Below are 14,332 nucleotides of genomic sequence, written 5' to 3'. Positions count from 1 at the left end.
CACTGAAGCACCTGTTTGACACTCCTTCACTTGCTACCACACTGAGATTCAATCTAAGAAATTTTAAACATATCAGAGATTCTCTGACTTATGAGACCTCTGGTATGTATTTAAATACTATGATTGTTCCACATTTGTTGTACTGTATAATGAGCTGGTCTCAGGCATTTAAATCATTTATAACACCATTGAAATATTCGTTGTTGTATTATACAAGAGAGCACTTAAAATTAATGATAAAAAGCCTTGGTTGTACCATCACTGCAATATCTTCAAAAAAAACATAGTCTCTTAAGTTTTGATAATATTATTAAATATTGCAATATTTGTTTTGTTTTTAAAATTTTCCAATCTTTTTACTTCATCGTTAAAAAAAAAAAAATAATAATTCAAATTAGAGAAAGCATTGCGAGTGACACATTCTATGGTAAGAGGGGAATGTATTGTCCCTAGACATAAGACCTCGTTTGGTCAATCCTCGTTTATTAATAAAGTCTCAAATCTATGGAAATATCTCCCAACAGAAATAATCACATGTACAAATTATAATATGTTTTCACGCATGACTAGGAGGAGGTTTTGGTCAAATCAAATTTGTACACACTGAGTGAGATGTTTTTGAGTTGTCAGTGTTTATATGCGATTATGCTTGAATGTTTTAAACTGACTTTTCAATTAATTGGACATTATTGTTTTAATTTTAACCTGTCCATGGACTGCAGGTGGAAATTAGCAATCCTGATAAACTTGGCACAATGCATCTTTCCTCTTTGGGGTTAATGTGCATTGTCCCAGTTAAATAAATAAATTCATTCATTCATTTAAGTGGTAGAGGGATTCTACGGAATCCCGGAAGGGACGTAGTGGAGGAGAAAAAAAATGGGTGGGTGAAAAAAAAAATAATGGGTGAAAGAAAAAAAAATGGGGGGGAGGAAAATATATATTTCTAAGTTTTTTGCGTTCTCTCGCAAAGTTTTGCGTTCCCTCGCAAAGATGTTTTGCGTTATCTCGCAAAGATGTTTTGCGTTATCTCGCAAAACATCTTTGCGAGATAACGCAAAACATCTTTGCGAGATAACGCAAAACATCTTTGCGAGGGAACGCAAAACATCTTTGCGAGATAACGCAAAACATCTTTGCGAGGGAACGCAAAACTTTGCGAGAGAACGCAAAAAACTTAGAAATATATATTTTCCTCCCACCCATTTTTTTTCTTTCACCCATTATTTTTTTTTCACCCACCCATTTTTTTTCTCCTCCACTACGTCCCTTCCGGGGTTCCGTAGGATTCAGTGTACAAGGTGGAAGTGGAGGTGTAGATGGAAGGGCTTCAGATTAAATTCTGGCAATCACATTATTAATCATGGTCTTTTTTTGTAGAGAGCCCGAACAAAGAATCCAAACTGGTGCATCACTGTTGCATCCATTGTCATTTTTTCAAAGGAGAACAGGTAATATCGCTGTACAGTAGATACAGAAATATCTTCTGTGTTATACTTCATGCAATTGTTTCTTCATTGCCATGACATGTATTCTTCATAGGATTCAAAGGCTACCAATTCTCTTGTGGCAGAGGGGAAATGTTAGTGCTTAGCAAGAATCTGACATTATAAACATGGTTGTGGCAAGCAATTGGTGATTTCGACTTGAACTACGGCTGCAGCTGGTGATGTAATTAGCCAAGGGCAAGTGGGGCAGAGTTGAAAACAGAGCCACCAAGCCAACACTTCGGGGCTCAAAGTTGCTGCAGTTATGATGACCGATCACATGGCATAAATAACTCGTTTAGCTCCAACCCTGATCAACCCTGACTGTGGGGGAAACCGGAGCACCAGAAGGAACCCCACGCAAACACAGGGAGAACATGCAAACCCCATACAGAAATACCAACTGGCCCAGGCAGTATTTAAACCAGCCACCTTCTTGCTGTAAGGCAACAGTACTAGCCACTGAGCCACTGTGTCGCCCTTATAATTGAACATTCTTGAGCTATGGATAAAAACTCTCTCTCCAGTATAACAACACAAATTCTAATCTCGATGAATTTGAGCTAATTATCTCAGCATGCATGCTTTAAATTGAATTGAAAATTAGCTCAAATTAATTATTATTCAAATTAGGAATCACATATTCACATATTTAACAACCCACCACGAGTCAACAATAAGAGGATATATTTAAATTTGCAGTAAGTAGAGGCTAGAATTGTGTTGCAAATCCACACAGATGTCAGTAATATATCTGCTCTCTGGGGTGCTCTTAGAAATGCACAGAACAATCAGAGTTAAAAGAATATTAAATGTTCATATGCAGAAAGCGAAAAGGTTATCTGCCTTCTACTATCGTATTTAAAAAGAAATATGCAAGCGGTCACTAAAGGTCAATGAGAAAATTATTTTTTTTCTGTAACACTCAAAGGTACAACTATGTCTAGCCAGCAGCTCTAAAAATGCACAAAGTGTTACCTTGGCAACGTCTTTGGCAAATTGCAGAGACCTGTAATTAAATTTATCTGAACTAAAAGAAACACCTTCTGTTGTTTCTCTTTTTTCAAGTTAGGTTTATCTCCAGTCTTTACTCAGTTTAATAGAAAATGGAACATGAAAGCAAATAATTTATTTATTTATTATTTTTTTATTTTATTTTTATTTTTTGCAAAATCCTCACTTGGAGACAAAAGACAATATAAGTGTATGAACTGCTATTTTAAGTGTAAGGAGGACTAGATTCTGGTACCAACTAATCTGGCAACGGTCTTTGTTTTTTGTTGTCTTGGAATTATAAGGTTCTATCTGCGTTCTGAATGATTTTGAGATCTTGAGCTTCAAGTTTTTGCATTTTATAGCACACAGTATGTGTGTAACATTTTATTTGTTTTAAGTCCTAAAATGTAAACAACTTATAAAAAACATCCCATAATGTAAATAAGTTGTCATTTAATAAGAATATGTCAATAACTCAATTTTGACAAAAATGTCACATAGAACCTTCTAAGTTGACGATATATTATTTTATTTTCATTTATTCATTTTCTTTTCGGCTTAGTCCCTTTATTATTCTGGGGTTGCCACAGCGGAATGAACCGCCAACTTATCCAACATGTTTTTATGCAGCAGATCCCCTTCCAGCCGCAACCCATCTCTGGGAAACATCCACACACACACACACTCACACACACACATGTTTGTTTTTGTAAAAAGTGGGGACAGTACATAGGTTTCTATTCATTTTATACTATCCAAACCGTATATTATATTGCCCTCACCCCACCCCACCCCTAAACCCAACCATCACAGGAGACTGTGTGCAGCTTTACTCTCTGATTAAACTCATTCTGTAGGATTTATAAGCATTTTGAGAAATGAGGACGTCACCAATGTCCTCATGTTTCACCTCCTTTTTGTAATACCTGTTTCATACCCATGTCATTATACAGATTTGTGTCCTGATATGTTACAAAAACACATACACACACACACACACACACACACACACACTCACACACAAACACACTACCCAATTCACCTATAACGCATGTCTTTGGACTGTGGGAGAAACTGGAGGAAACCCACGAGAACGCAGGGAAAACATACAATCTCCACACAGAAATGCCAACAGAGGCTCGAACCTGCGACCCAGAGACCTTCTTGCTGTGAGGCGACAGCACTATCTACTGCGCCACTGCATCACCTATTTTATTTTTACTTTCTTTAAGTTTTATTTAAACATTGTGAAAGCCAACATACTGTTATCCTACTTAAACTTATAATTAATATATATATATATATATATATATATATATATATATATATATATATATATATATATATATATATATATATATATATATATATATATATTGACTTGAACTCCATATTTAGTTTTATTGATTTGGCAAGCCATTTTTTTTTTTACAAAAAATAAGTTTTTTAATGATATGGGATGCCATTTTTGCATGTATCACTTTCACACTTGTTCATTTATCTTCTTTTCAGCTTAGTCCCTTTATTAATCTGGGGTCACACAGCGGACTGAACCCCCAAATTACCCAGCATGTGTTTTATGCAGTGGATGCCCTTCCAGCCACAACCCAACACTGGGAAACATTCATAAACACTCGTTCACACTAATACAGTATGGACAATTTTGGCTTACCCAATTCAACTGTACCGCATGTCTTTGGACTATTGGGGAAACCAGATCACCCAAAGGAAACCCACGCGAACATGTGAATTGGGTAGGCTAAAATTGTGCATAGTGCATGTGTTTGAACATGTGCTGGATAAGTTGGCAGTTCATTCAGTTCTGGTGACCCCAGATTAATAAAGGGACTAGGCCGAGAAGAAAATTAATGAATGAATTCACTTGTCTTTGGGCTTGTGGGGGAAATGCCAACTGATCCAGCCGAGGCTCGAACCAGAGACCTTCTTGCTGTGATGCGATTGTGCTACCAACTTTCACACTAAGCATTATATTCTCAATAAAATATGGCAAGCCATTTTTACATTATGTCCAAGTCCAGTTTTTTAACTGTCATAGAGACTGTCTTAGAGATATCTGGGTTGATTTATGTCACTCATTTTGGCAAGAAGCTTTGATGTATAATCCCTAAGCTGTCAATTGTCACCATAGCAACAAAAGAGGCTAACCTAGCAACCATTTAAAAACTGCAATATCTCTACATCCGAACATAGTAGGGACCTGGGTATTGGTTTGTTTGACTCATGCTAGCAAATTGGAACTTCCCGCGCACTATGCATGGTAACAATAAATAGTCAAATGCTAATAACGATTAGCTACATGCTATTATTGATTTTCTAAGAGCAATAACATATGCTGGAAATGCTTATTAGGTATTAGGATTTGATCAAACATGTACATGAAGGTTGCCATTTAGCAACCTAGTTTACATTAGCAGCTGCTTAGCAAACACCTAGCAATGTCACTTAGCAACCGCTGTACTTCCTGCCAACTGTTATTTCCAGTCTTAGCGCAGTCACTTTCTCAAGCCAACATCAAAGTTTGTCAGCAAACTTTAAGTTCTAGCTATTATCAATATGGATTTTAAAGCTCATGCTAATAAATAATGTTTTGTAATTTGTATTGTTGATTTTCTTTATATTACCTTTAAAGGTGCAGTAGGTGATTGTCTTCAGAAACATTTTTTGTTGTGCTGGTTGAAAGTCTCTTCACAGTCCAATAGTAATGATTACAGTAAATGATCTAAATGTGTTTATATGTATTTTTATATTCAGGGTAAAGCATAAAACAAAAAAAATGTTCATCCAATTAAATAGAGTCAGACCGTCATCTCCCTTAATTCCGATAGGCAGGTCAGACTGTCTGTCAACAAATGTAGATTTCAACCTCTGCACATCTGTTCACGCAGATCCGCCATTAGGCCGTGCCCATCTGCATCACAAACGCATGCGCGTGAGTGAGCTGCGGGCCGCTCGCAGATGCCGAGTCGGAGCCGGATGCGCCGAAGGACAGCCGAGCTCGGGCCGATTACTGTAAAGCCTGGCGCGGGTATAATTCGCCCTTAAAGCGGCCGCGCGGTCACGAGACAGACCGGGAGAAATCAAATGCTGCATTGAAACTTTTGAAAATCCTGAATCAGTATTGGAGTTACTATGGCACGCTGGAGAAAGGACGAGACCATGGCTGAAGTATTACTGTTAGACAGGTAATGTTCTGTTTTGAAACTATTTTAGTCAGGCTAAGCTTATGTTAGATTGTGTTCTATTATGAATGACTTCTATACACAGGCTTGTTGTTCAGCCAGTGAAATCTCCCAGTGAAAGATTGATGTGATTATTCTCAGTTTCATAAGGTCCTTTGACAGCATCTATAATGTAGATTTATATTTAGTTTTACAACAAAACACCAGTAAATAGCGCTATTCCGCCTAACCTGCTTTACTGAGCTAAAGTTGCTTTTATACTCACATTGGGTCATTTTTGAACAATGACAGCCTTCCTATACTGTTTAAAGCTAACGTTACTCTGAATATTCGCTCTGAAATAGCATGCAAGTGTGGCAAAGTAATACATGTAATTCCTGCACGGCGCTGGCACTAACTAACTGGCGGATGACATGAACTAGTGGGTTGTCTGTCGGCTATTGTGACGCGGTCCACGCGCTCGCGATATCAGGGGGTGTGGCTTTGAATCACAGTCCCTCCCCGCCCTCCAAAGATAATATGCTAAGCGGTTAGCATTTTGGCAGATCACCTACTGCACCTTTAAGTAAATGGATTGGTGTGTTGCAGCCATTTGGAAATTAATTCAATCATTTTCTTTTCAACTTAGTTTCTTTTTTAATCTGGGGTCTCCACAGTGGAATAAACCTCCAATTTATCCAGCATATGTTTTACTCAGCATATGCCCATCCAGCTGCAACCCATCACTTGGAATCATCCACACACACACACACACACAATGGACAATTTAGCCTTGTTTTTGGACTTGTGGGGAAAACCAGAGCACCCAGAGGAAACCCACACCAACTTGGGGAGAACATGCAAACTTCACACAGTAACGTCAACTGACTCAGCCAAGGCTCAAACCAGTTACCGTCTTGCTGTGTGGCAAACGTGTTACCACTGCGCCACCGTGCAGCCCATTTGAAAATTGTTATTTTTAATTTATTGCATCCTAAAATGTTCAGATGTACAGTATGTGGAATGGTGACCATATTTCTGAGTCAAAATGTTAGATCACCATAAAAAAATCAAATTTAGTTAGTCAATTACAACCCTCAGTGCTGGGAAACACCCACACACCTTCCCATTCACACACTATATCCAATTTAGTTTAACAAATTTCCATATAATTCATGTCTTCGGTCTGTTGGGGAAAACCAGAGCAATTTTTTTTTACCCAGTTGGGCAATAAGACAATCAAAATTGGGATATGTGGTCAACCTACAATATGGTAAATTATTGTGAAATTTTTAAATGTTCTAATGTATTTGTTCACTATATTTAGTTTGATTGGGTCTGTCAGTTTGTTTAACTTTACTTCAATATTGTTTAAAATAATTTTTAAAAGTACATCTTGTTCTATTATTCCTTTATCAGCACAGTGCATGTCAGATTTAAATAAAAGGAAGTAACCACTCTGCATTATGTTACTGTCATTACTGTCAAATTTATATTTATATATTCAAAACTCTTACAAGACAAACACATTATGAATCTGAAAAAAAGTTATTATAAAGATAAAAGTGTAACTTTGACCAACAACAAAAAATCAAGTATGTCATTCAATATGCTTTTTTAAAGAATGAAATATATATCGATGACAATATTAATGCAGTATAAAGGTTTTCTGTCATTGTCCACCATTAAATGAAATCTCTAGCAATCCCAGAAGCATATACTATTATTGCTGAGTCAAAAATGTCTCACCCTGTCATTCAAACATCATAATTTATCTTTCCACTGCCACAGGCAATGTGATTACTGATCGACAGCTGGAACAATGTCATCTCCTGAGACATCTCAAACATCACGGTTGTGAGTGTGCATAGAATACATTTGCAGAGTGTACAGCGTATGGCTAGACACAATTCATTAAAACAATTGTTATCACTGAGAGATTGAGACATTTTCTATTGCTACACATACAGTTATTCTCCAAATATACACAGCACTGGTTTAGTCATATCCTTATATTACTTTCTTATGTATCAATGATATATAAAATTAATGATGCATTAAATAATTTCATTTACATTGAAGATATACAAAATAATGTATTATGTTCATTAAACAGTTCATAAATGTAAAAATGTGATATGATAAGTTATAAACCATGACGCATATAATTTAAGTTGAACATAAAAATACAAGTGCTGTGTTTGCTTATTCTGTTAATTCTCTTCCGGCTTAGATTTCTTTTGTCTGCCTGAACTCCATTGTTCACTTTTTTTGGTAATTGATTAATATTGGCACATGTTCATGTTTTTCTCATTATCCCCTGGTTGTTATTGCTGCTTTCATGAGTTATCAGATAACTAACTTCGACATCTATAAAAGTTTATTAGCTTGTTGCATTCAAGTGCTTTGTTGAGGCATCACATTAATTGTACACCACATTAAACTGTCAGTTTGCTAATGATTCTGGATTTGTAATCAAATACATCCTGTTTTCACTGTTTATAAACACATGTAGTGGAAAAACTAATCAATAAAAGCAGTCACAGCAACAATTGTTTTACCATCCACAATGTCTAAAGTTAATGGCCTAACTCTTGTATTTGATTGATGAATACAGTGACAAATACAATATGACTATGATATTTTGATCTCTAAATTGCAGAATTATGTGTCTCTATTTTTTGAAGATTCAGTGAGGATTTATTTTACAGGAATCTATTAAGAAATGCCCTTTTTCATGAACTTGTTATTAAAACACACACACACATATATATATATATATATATATATATATATATATATATATATATATGTAATTTTATTTTTTGATTTTTTTGATTTTGTGTAAATAGAAAGTACAGAATTAAAGAAACTGCAACTGATTATGGCTTTCTTTACTTTGAAACTTTAAGCAATTTGGCTCCTCTTTTTCATCTGTTAAGGGTACTTGGATGCTTGGCTACAGGTTAGGCATTTTGATTTTATTCTAAGCTCTCAAAATTAATTTTGTTGTTATAGTAAATTATTTAGGAAACAGTCAATGTGCATAGCGGCCATGACACATGAGCATTGCTGAACTACACAGTAACTATCTCTGATCATGTCCGTTGTGCTTCACAAGCAAGATTTATTTCAGTTATTGCTACTTACCGCAGGTTTCACTTTCAAAACTCTCTAGACACATACACTAATCTTTTAAAAGTGTGGGGTTGGTTTTTATATATATTTAAAGAAAATTATTCTGTTGCATTAATAAATGCTGGTGACATTTTTTTTTTAAATGTAAGAAAATGATATGAAATTGTTAAATATTTATAGAAATTTTAAATAACTGCTTTCTTATTGTATGTAGTTTCAAATGAAATTATTACTCCAGTCATTATTGCATTACCAAAAATAATATAATTAATATTAGAGTGGGCGATGTGGTGGCGCAGTAGGTAGTGCAAGAAGGTTGCTGGTTTAAGCCTCAGCTGGATCAGCTGGCATTTTATTTGTGGAGTTTGGATGTTCTCCCCACATTTGCGTGGGTTTCCTCCGGGTGCTCCGATTTCCCCCGCACAGTCCAAAGAGACGGGCTACAGGTGAATTGGGTAGGCTAAATTGTCCATAGTGTATGAGTGTGTATGGATGTTTCCCAGAGATGGGTTGCAACTAGAAGAGCATCCGCTGCGTAAAACATTGGCTGGATAAGTTGGAGGTTCATTCCGCTGTGGCGACCCAAGATTAATAAAGGGACTAAGTCAAAAAGAAAATGAATGAATGAATATTAGAATGATTTCTGAAGGATCATGTGACTATGAAGACTGGAGTAATGAAGCTGAAATTCATTTTTAAAATCACTGAAATAAAATATTAAATTACATTATAAACTACATATTTTATTGTTCAATAATATTTCACAATTTTTACCGTATTTTTGATAAAATATGGTGAATGGAACCATGGCACCTTAGAAATATTAGGTTTTATCTGACATTTTTGTCAAAATTTTGTTATCCACACATACTTAATAAATGACAACTCATTTGCAGTATGTGATGTTTTATATATATAGTATATATTATATATATATACGTTGTTTACATTTTAAGACATATTTTAAAACAAATAAATAAATAAGTAAATAAAAACTTTTATATACAAAGTTGAACCCTAGCTTGGCTCTCTAAGGTTCTTTCTTTGAACCAATCAGCATTTTGAATGCACGGAAGAAGACCAATCAGCTTTTTTTTTCTTTTTTTTTTCTTGCCAGTTGACAGTGGGAATAAACAGAAAGAAACAACTAGTCAGAGTCAGCTAAATAATGCCGCACCACACAAAACTGAAAAGAAACCTGAAATTGAAAATATGTATGTATAATGTGATCATAGAAGTGTTTTTTTTTTTTTTTCATTGAGATGAAATGTTTAGAATTAGAACAAGAAATTGTTATTTAAAACATTTAATATTCTGAATGTAAAGTATTTGTATTTGGCTACCTATCTACATTTTTCAATGTTTATTAAACTCATTTGCTCATTGTCTTTTCTTTTAAAATCTTTAAATTTGATATTAAGCCTTGAAGGGCAAATACTTAATTCAATTCATGAGCATATAATTCGTCAAATATATTTCAATAGTTCATATAAACTATATAATTCAATAAACATTACCATACTAATTACATAAAATTAACATTTGCACTGAACACTTACATTTAGCACATTCTTGTTTGCTGAAACAAAAGATTCATCCTAAAACATTAAATAAATGTTATATAAAGCAAAAATGTAACTCTTAAACATCAACATATTGCTACAACACCAACTTTTATTTTTATTTTTATTTAATTATTAGCAGACTTCTTACAATTCTGGATTTGCCCTGTATGTTTTACCTCAACTAGCAAACTGATGAAAATTTTGCTAATTTACATTTAGAGTAAATTTGGGGCCTCTGTCATGTTAATGTATGAAAAAGAACGTTCCCCTTCGGAGGGAACTCCAGCACTATAAGTGGATTTGATTGTTAAAATCCACGTATGGGAGGTTCGGTTCAGAAGCTACTCGTCTGAAAGAGTATTGAACGTGCCAATTAAGAATGAATTGCGGCATATGCAATCAACTGAGTATATAAGCACGCCTGGCGCCAGCAGACGCTATCTTTTTCGCTTCAGAGCCTTTTCTGATCGAGCTTATGAGGGTTCCTCCTGCTGATCTACAGCCATTTCGAGAGAACGATTGCATCCCGGTCCAGAGCGAGTCCACGCAGCGGCAGACGGTCGAGCTGGGTATCTCCCTTGCCTGGCGTCCCTTTGGGTCCAGTCCTCCAAGAGCGGTGCGTATTGTTGCAAATCCTAAAAGAGCAACACAGTCGTGCAGCACGTCCTTTTCAGGATGGCGCTCCGACTGTGCGTTTCTGGTTGCGGGGGTTTCCTGGCTCCGGATGATGGACACGATCATTGCATTACATGTTTGGGGGTCCAGCATGTTAATGTGGTGCTCGGGGGCGGTTCATGTCGTCACTGCGATGCCATGACCGTTGCGCAGTTGAGATCGCGGTTAGCTTTCGTAAGAGAGCGAGCCACCCCAGTTGCCTCCTGCTCTGAAGCAGGCGCTCGGGCAGATCTGAGGGCTTCAGCAAGAGACAATCCGCCGCCCACGGGCTCGCGGACCTCTCGCTCCTCCAAGCACTCCATCCAAGCTTCGGGTACTGGGAGTGATCCGTCTAATCAGATGGTAGCTCTCACGCTCGCTGACACCGGAGATCAGATGTGCTCCGCGGCATCGGAGGGTGGGCTTTCATTGTCCGACGATGATCCGGACCCGCTTGCCCCCTCTGGGCAAGCGAGCACCGTCAAAACGGATCCTGAAGCGGACAGGTTGGCCGTGCTTTCTCGGGCTGCTTCGGCCATCGGGTTGGAGATGGTTTATCCCCCAGCCCCGCGGCCGGACTGACTAGATGGGTGTTACGTAGAGGATCAGAAGGCGAAGCCTTCGAAGCCTCTCGTCCCCTTCTTCCCGGAAGTGCACAGTAGGCTCACGCAGTCCTGGAGGGCACCTTTCTCTGCCCGCGCTGCGTCCGCCTCCGCCCTCACCACCCTGGATGGTGGAGCTGCCAGGGGGTATGAGGCGATCCCGCAGGTGGAGCGCGCCATTGCGGTCAATCTTTGTCCGCGTGGCGCCCCCGCTTTGCGTGGTCCGCCTCGTCTCCCGTCCAAAGACTGTAAGTTTTCTGCCTCCCTCGGAGCTAGAGCTTACAAGGCTGCGGGCCAGGCAGCTTCCGCCTTTCATGCGATGGCCACCTACCAGCGCTACCAAGCGCAGGCGCTGGCCGAGCTGCACGAGGGTGGGTCTAACCCAGGCTTGTTACACGAGCTGCGTACGGCGATTGACTATGCTCTCCGGACCACTAAGTCCGCCGCCTGCGCACTGGGGAGGATGATGTCCACACTTGTGGTCCAGGAACGCCACCTCTGGCTAAACCTGGCAGATATGCGCGATGTCGACAAAGTTCGCTTTCTTGACGCGCGAACTGTTCGGTTTCCTCTTGACGCTGGCCTGTTCGGCGACACCGTCGGTGAATTCACCCAGGAGTTCAAGGCGGTGAGTGAGCAGTCGGATGCGATGGGCAAAGTCATCTATCGGCGGGGCCGTAAGCCCGCTCCATCCCCGGCTGAGCCATCCACCTCCGCTGCTCCTTGCCGAGGGCGCCCGTCAACGGCCGATGCCCCACCCCCCGCCTCCGGCGAAGCGAGCGCGTCGAGCACGCCGAAAGCCGGTAGCCCCTCCTGCCCAGGGCGCCGCTAAGTCCGGTAAACGGACCGCGAAGCGTCCCTGAGACAGGCCATCCGGAGAAGAGGAGGCTTGCTCTTTCCCCGCTGGAGGGCGGGGCCCAAAATCCAACGGTACTTTTCAGTGCCACCAAAGTTTCGATCAAAGTGCATTTTCTCCCTTCCCCGGATGTGACAGCTCAAGCCCCGCCAGTCTGGGACGCGCTGCCTCTCAGCTCACAGGGCTTGCATGCTCCGCCAGCGGCTCTCGGGTGCTGGGGGGACGGTCTCCCTTCTCCCAGCCCCCAAGCCCCCTCTCAGGAGTCAGGGTGCGGAGCCAGAGCGAAACGCTCTCCTCCAGCTCTTCTGTGGGACCCTCACGCTCCCCGGATCAGCACACCCGCTCCTCGCTGCCCCTCCGCGGGTACGTCAACGATTGCTGCGATGACTTCATTAGCGTGGGCTCTGCCTGCCTGGTTAGCGCGGGCCAGCCCCTCGCGGTGGCTCATACTCACGATCAGACTCGGCTACGAACTACAGTTCTCCAAACGGCCTCCCAGGTTTACGGGCGTGTATTTCACCAGGGTCAATCCCCTGTCCGCCCCTGTCTTGCGAGAGGAGATTGCTGCCCTCCTGGCGAAGGGTGCAATCGAGCCGGTACCTCCAGCCGAGATGGAGAGCGGGTTTTACAGCCCGTACTTCATCGTACCCAAAAAGAGCGGTGGGTCAAGGCCAATCCTAGATCTGCGCGTTTTGAATCGCTGCCTTCACAAGCTGTCGTTCAGAATGCTTACGCAGAGGCGCATCCTCCGATGCGTTCGTCCTCAGGATTGGTTTGCAGCCATAGACCTGAAGGACGCGTATTTTCATGTCTCCATTCTTCCACACCACCGTCAGTTTCTGCGGTTTGCGTTCGAAGGTCGAGCATGGCAGTACAAGGTCCTCCCCATCGGGCTCTCTCTGTCTCCGCGGGTCTTCACCAAACTCGCGGAGGGTGCCCTAGCGCCTCTGCGGCTTGCGGGCATCAGCGTACTCAATTATCTCGACGACTGGCTGATTTTAGCCCACTCTCGGGAGCAATTGACTGCGCACAGAGACGAGGTGCTCCGGCATCTCCGCCTATTGGGGTTGCAGGTCAACTGGGAAAAGAGCAAACTCGCCCCGGTGCAGAGGATCTCTTTTCTCGGGATGGAGCTGGACTCGGGTCACTCGGTCACCATCGCCTGCTGCTGAACTGTCTGAGGGAGCTCGACAGCAAGTTAGTGGTCCCACTGAAATATTTTCAGAGGCTCCTGGGGCATATGGCTTCCGCTGCGGCTGTCACGCCGCTCGGATAGCTCCATATGAGACCACTTCAGCACTGGCTTCAAGATCAAGTTCCGAGACACGCATGGCATGCGGGCACACACTGAGTCTCTGTTACTGCGCTGTGTCGCCGCACCCTCAGCCCCTGGAATGACCCCTCATTCCTGCAGGCCGGTGTGCCTCTGGGACAGGCGTCCAGTCATGTTGTTGTTTCGACAGATGCTTCCAGCACAGGCTGGGGAGCCGTGTGTCGCGGGCATGCAGCTGCGGGCCTGTGGGTAGGTGCCCAGCTGCATTGGCACATCAATCGCCTAGAGCTGTTGGCAGTGTTCCTTGCTCTCCGCCGTTTTTCTCTGGCGCTGGGGCAGCAACACGTGCTGGTCAGGACGAACAGTACAGCGGCGGCGGCGTATATCAACCGCATGGGGGGTATGCGCTCTCGCCGCATGTCTCAGCTCACCCGCCGTCTGCTCCTCTGGAGTCACTCACGGCTGAAGTCGCTGCGCGCCATTCACATCCCAGGTATGCTCAACCGTGCAGCCGGTGTGCTCTCACGGCAGCAGATTCACTCTGGAGATCGGAGACTCCACCCCGAGTCTGTCCAGCTGATA

The sequence above is a fragment of the Danio rerio genome, chromosome 18, assembly GCF_049306965.1.
Source record: "Danio rerio strain Tuebingen ecotype United States chromosome 18, GRCz12tu, whole genome shotgun sequence".
In the NCBI taxonomy this organism is placed as follows: domain Eukaryota; kingdom Metazoa; phylum Chordata; class Actinopteri; order Cypriniformes; family Danionidae; genus Danio; species Danio rerio.
The sequence above is the reverse complement of the archived record's forward strand: the minus strand, read 5'-3'. Positions refer to the sequence as shown.